Source organism: Hoplias malabaricus, chromosome 11 (assembly GCF_029633855.1).
Source record: "Hoplias malabaricus isolate fHopMal1 chromosome 11, fHopMal1.hap1, whole genome shotgun sequence".
Taxonomy (NCBI): domain Eukaryota; kingdom Metazoa; phylum Chordata; class Actinopteri; order Characiformes; family Erythrinidae; genus Hoplias; species Hoplias malabaricus.
Genome location: NC_089810.1, coordinates 28,866,021 through 28,872,183, shown reverse-complemented (window position 1 = coordinate 28,872,183; position 6,163 = coordinate 28,866,021).

Here is a 6,163-nt window from a genome sequence, read left to right as displayed (position 1 = left end):
CCAGACCCTTCTCCAATTTCGGCCTACATCATAAAATGTGTCGGTTTATTTATATTCTCCCCTTCGTTCCTTTATAAGAAAATGCTTTTTGACTCTGTCGTACCAACAAGGCGTCTTTTCCAGGGACTTGACTAGTGTCCTCTCAATGGCTCGTCTCGTTTCGCTGTACTTCGCTGCTTCGCAATTGAACTCAGCGTCCTCGCTGTTTAAAACACTGTTAAACTGCGGGAATGATTGAGAGGAAAGCCGCGCCTTTACCAGTGATAAGAAGCTGATTCTGAACAAAAGTTGAGCGCGTTGTAGTGAATATTTATTCAATGACATGTACACACAACAGTATATATTTGATCACTTATTTTTTGACATTTTAGGGGAAGCTGAGCTTCCCTTGCAGTCTTAGAGCAATCGCCACTGCATTGCATACACTGTTAAATATTGATAAAAATAAAATTAATGTAACGGTTGGGTTAATTCTTCATGTAAACGCTAATTTTTAATAATGGTTGGTTGTGTGTTCCTTATACAATTACAACATTAGTTCTCTAAAATCTTAAATATCTTAACCATATCTGATCATGTGTTAGATGAAATTTCCTTTTATTCTCAGCACATGGCAGCATCAGCCAATATCCATTTATGTAATTTCAATTTGCCTGCATTGTTGTCTGCATTTTAGATCAGTAGTTACTAACTTAAAAAAGATGTATGTTCATATCTACACTTTCTCTGTCACCTCAGATAAAAACAGCCCAGCATTGCAGACTATGTTTTGAAGAAGATCTGCACACTACAGCAAGCAGCTGTTCTCACTGATGGTATCCTGAATATGCTAGTAACAGACAGGAAACCAAATTTGGCTTGTCTTCCTTTTTATCCGATTAATAATCGATTAATCGAAAAAATAATCGACAGATTAATCGATTATCAAAATAATCATTAGTTGCAGCCATACTGCCTTCCAAAAAATAGTAGAAGAAAATGTTAAATCAGTTAAATGTTTGTTGACAGTTGTGGTTGTTTTAATCACTACCGTTAAATGCTGCTGTTTTGCACTTTGCATTGTATTTGTTTATTTTATTACCCAGAAATGGATGATTATTTAATTTAATAAGCTATTTTGTAATACCTACCTTTTGGGTTCCATTGGCTATATTTCAGAGTTTACAAGTGATCTTTTATTAAGGTGTTTAAATAAAAATCCAGTTATTTATACAATTGAATGTGTGAGTGCAATCAGTGAGTTATTACAAGACAGCCATAAAAACAATTGGCCATTGCAACAGTGTTTATTATTTTTAATATTGAACAATAATATTTTGTCCATATCGTCATGTAAAATGGAGATAATATTGTTCTGTACCAGTGGAAATAAGTGGTAAAACAAAGAGCCATTTAGGAGCCGAAAGAGCCGGCTAAGAGCCGGCTCCCCAAAAAGAGCCGAAATTCCCATCACTAATTGCAGGGGACTTCAATCAGGCTGATCTCAGAATACCCCTCCCCAGATTCAGCCAGTGTGATAGATTGATTGTTATCATTGCATGGATTAATAATCAGTGCTCATTCGGCAAATAAAATAGCCATGGTCAAACATTAAATAATTCATTTGAAAAAGAACACGTTTATAAATGATGTAAAAAGCCTCAGTGGAACTCGTAAGAATATATGTCACGTTTCAGTCTGTCATCGATTTGATGTGATGTGATTGATTGGTTATGCCTTCGGCTGCTGGAAGGGGGCGCTTCGGTTGCGATGCCTCATTCTCAAGGAAGCTGCTGAGAGTGAAGCATTGTGTCTGAGCATCTTTATTGATCCCTTCCTGGATCAGGGCCTTGTCGTGGCGGAAGGGCTTGTGTGGTCTCATGACCTCCAGGGCTATGTCGTCGGGAGCTGTTAGCTCCCAGTAGGGTCTCCCATGGCGAACAGGTCTGGAGTGAAGATCCAGACAAACATGATCCAAAAGCATTCCTATGAGTACACACATTAAAATTCAGTGTACCCTGCCCGGGAAAGGGTTACCGGGACCTACCCCTGGAGCCAGGCCTGGGGGTAGTGTCCGACGGCGAGCGCCTGGTGGCTAGGCAGCCCACGTAACCCGGCCGGGCTCAGCCCGAAATGGCAACGTGGGAGGATCATGTAGGCTCACCACCCGCAAGATCCAGAGTAGGGGTGCAGTGCAATGCCCATCGGGCACAGAGCGGGGGCAAGGGGGCCCCTGGCGTCGTGGAACTTGTCAGCAGAAACTGGTTCTTGGTACGTGGAACATAACCTCACTGGGGGGGAAAGAGCCAGAGCTGGTGCGTGAGGTTGAGAGATACCAGCTAGATATAGTTGGGCTCACCTCTACACACAGTGTAGGCTCTGGAACCAAACTCCTAGATAAGGGTTGGTCTCTCTCTTACTCAGGAGTTGCACAGGGTGAGAGGCACCGGGCGGGTGTGGGGATACTCACAAGTCCCCGGCTGGCGCCTGTACAGCTGGAGTTTGTCCCAGTAAACGAGAGGGTCGCCTCAATGCGGCTCCGGCTTGCAGAGAGGAAAACTTTGACTGTTGTGTGTGCGTATGCACCGAACAGCAGCTCAGAGTATTCGGCCTTCTTGGAGGCAGTGACTGGAGTTCTAGAGGGGATTCCATGCACTGACTCTGTTGTTTTGCTGGGGGACTTCAATGCTCACGTTGGCAATGACTGGGAAACCTGGAGAGGAGTGATTGGGAGGAACGGACTGCCTGATCTAAACCTGAGTGGTGTGATGTTGTTGGACTTCTGTGCTAGCCATGGTTTGTCCATAACGAACACCATGTTCGAACACAAGATTGCTCATAAGTGTACTTGGTACCAGAGCACTCTGGGCCAAAGGTCAATGATCGACTTTGTGGTTGTGTCTTCTGACCTGAGGCCGTATGTTTTGGACACTCGGGTAAAGAGAGGGGCTGAGCTGTCATCCGATCACCATCTGGTGGTGAGTTGGATCCAATGGCGGGGAAAGCTGCCGGACAGACCTGGTAAACCCAAACGTATTGTGAGGGTGTGCTGGGAAAAGCTGGCAGATGACTCTGTCCGGATGGATTTCAACTCTCACCTCCGAGAGAACTTCTCACATGTTCCGGAGGAGGTAGGGGGAATGGAGTCTGAATGGACACTGTTCCGGACCTCCATCGTGGAAGCGGCTGCATGTAGCTGTGGTCAAAAGCTTGTCGGTGCCTGTTATGGCGGCAACCCAAGAACCCGTTGGTGGACACCAGGGGTGAGGGAAGCTGTCAAGCGGAAGAAGGAGGCTTTTCGAGATTGGCTAGCTCGGGGAACTTCCGATTCTGCGGATGGGTACCGGCAGGCGAAAAAGGCTGCAGCTGTGGCAGTTGCTGAAGCAAAATCCACAGCATGGGAGGAGTTTGGAGAAGCCATGGAGAATGACTTCCGGGCGGCCTCAAAGAGGTTCTGGAAAACACTCCGACAGCTCAGGAGAGGGAGGGGGGACACTGTCCAAGCTGTGCTCAGTAAGGATGGTGAAACTCTGAACTCGACTGAGCGTATTGTTGGGCGTTGGAAGGAGCACTTTGAGGAACTCCTTAACCCGAGAGACATGCCTCCTGTAGAGGAGGTAGGGCCAGAACTGTCTGGGGGGTCAGATTCCATTTCCTTGGCTGAAGTCACTGAGGTGGTGAAAAAGCTTCGCAGTGGCAAAGCTCCAGGAGTGGATGAGATTCGCCCAGAGTTACTGAAGGCACTCGATACTGTGGGGCTGTCTTGGATGACACGCCTATACAATATCGCATGGACCTCGGGAACGGTGCCTTTGGATTGGCAAACCGGGGTCGTGGTTCCTATTTTCAAAAAAGGGGACCGGAGAAAGTGTGCCAATTATCGTGGCATTACACTTCTCAGCCTCCCGGGGAAAGTCTATGCCAAGGTGCTGGAAAGGAGAATCCGTCCGATAGTCGAACCTAGGATATTGGAGGAACAATGCGGATTTCGTCCTGGCCGTGGAACTATGGACCAACTCTTTACTTTTGCACAGATTATTGAGGGGGCGTGGGAATTTGCTACTCCATTCTACACATGCTTTGTGGATTTGGAGAAGGCATATGACCGTGTTCCCCGAGAGATTCTGTGGGAGGTGCTCCAGGAGTATGGGGTGCCAGGGTCGCTCCGGCGAGCCGTACGGTCCTTGTACTCTCAGAGTTTGAGTTGTGTTCGCATCCTTGGTAGTAAGTCAGGCTTGTTCAGTGTGGGCATTGGACTCCGTCAGGGCTGTGCCTTATCTCCACTCCTGTTCCTGATATTCATGGACAGGGTGGCGCGGCGTAGCCTGGGGCAGGAGGGCTTCCGTCGAGGATTTCGGGAGGTGGCATCTCTGCTTTTTGCGGACGATGTTGTTCTTCTGGCTTCTTCGCACGGAGGCCTCCAGCGTTCACTTGAGCAGTTTGCAGCCGAGTGTGAAGCGGTCGGTATGCGGATCAGCACCTCCAAGTCTGAGGCCATGGTTATCTCCCGGAAACAGATGACATGCTCCCTTCAGGTAAGGGGTGAGAACCTGCCCCAAGTGAAGGAGTTCAAGTGTCTCGAGTTCTTGTTCACGAGTGATGGGAAGAGGGATGGTGAGATTGACCGTAGGATAGGTGCAGCGTCTGCAGTAATGCGGTCACTGTACCGCACCGTTGTGGTGAAGAGAGAGCTGAGTCATAAAGCAAAGCTCTCAATTTACCGGTCAGTCTACGTTCCCACTCTCACCTATGGTCATGAGCTCTGGGTAATGACCGAAAGAACAAGATCGCGGATACAAGCGGCCGAAATGAGCTTTCTCCGACGGGTCGCTGGGCGTACTCTCCGTGATCGGGTGAGGAGCTCAGTGACTAGGGAGGAGCTCGGAGTAGAGTCGCTGCTCCTTCGCATTGAGAGAAGTCAGTTGAGGTGGTTTGGGCATTTGATCAGGATGCCTCCTGGACGCCTCCTACTGGAGGTATACCAGGCACGTCCAACTGGAAGGAGGCCCCGGGGTAGACCCAGGACACGCTGGAGGGATTATATCTCCCGGCTGTCCTAGGAACGCCTTGGGATCCCCCAGGAGGAATTGGTGGATGTTGCAAGGGACAGAGACGTCTGGGCTTCTTTGCTCGCCCTGTTGCCACCGCGACCCTGAAATGAAGAAGCGGAGAAGAAAATGATGATGATGATCTTTATTGATTTAACCCCCCCCCCCCTTTTTTCAGGTATGGAATGAGCATGCACTTGAACTGTGGACATATATATGCCACCTCTGTTATATTGATTGTTTGTAAACGGGTTCACCAAATGCTTGGAAGCTTTATGTCATGTTGTATTTTTTTTAGAAGACTGTTAGTCGGCTAGCTAAGCTAAGCACACTTCGTCCATGGCTAGCAGAGAGCACTTTGTCACCAGACTATGCATAGCACATGCGGTGATGAGATTCTGTATGTGTATTTGTTCTGTTTGTAGTGAGAAACTATTGTAGAAGAGACATTGTAATAATAGAAATAGGGAAAATGTTTATTAATGAGCACACAGATGTTTATTTCCAGCACATGTGGGTTTGATGTTTATGTTTATTGGTTTGTCTGCCATTTTTATAAATTCATAAATGTCATGTTTGCATCCACCTGAAAGAGAGGACAGAAAATTGTACTGCACACTGTATAAGACTGCTATTTACCTGTGCAGGAAAAATAAAAGTAACTAAGATCAATTTTGGAATATTGTCTTAGGACCAAGATGTTGCGCACTGATGATTGTTACAGTTTTTATACTGATGTTTTGTACCTGTGTATATATTTCAACAATATTAATTCTCAATGAAGCTGCTGAGAGTGAAGCATTGTGTCCGAGCATCTTTATTGATTTACCCCCCCCCCCCTTTTTTTAGGGTGTAACATTAGCATGTGCCCTGTCCAACCAGAGAGAGAAACACAAATAACATTCACACTCTTCCTAAACAAAAACCATGGATGAACAGTGAAGTCTACTCTACTCAAAGCATGTGATGCAGCCTACAGATCTGGTAACAGAGAGCAACCAGGCACAACGTGAAGGCTGGTATCAGGGCTGAATGCATACAACACTCAAATCCAAGCTAACATCTCCAAAAATTCAGACCCTCTGTACATGTAGCAGAGAATTCAGGCAGTGACGATCTACAAGAGCAATGTCATC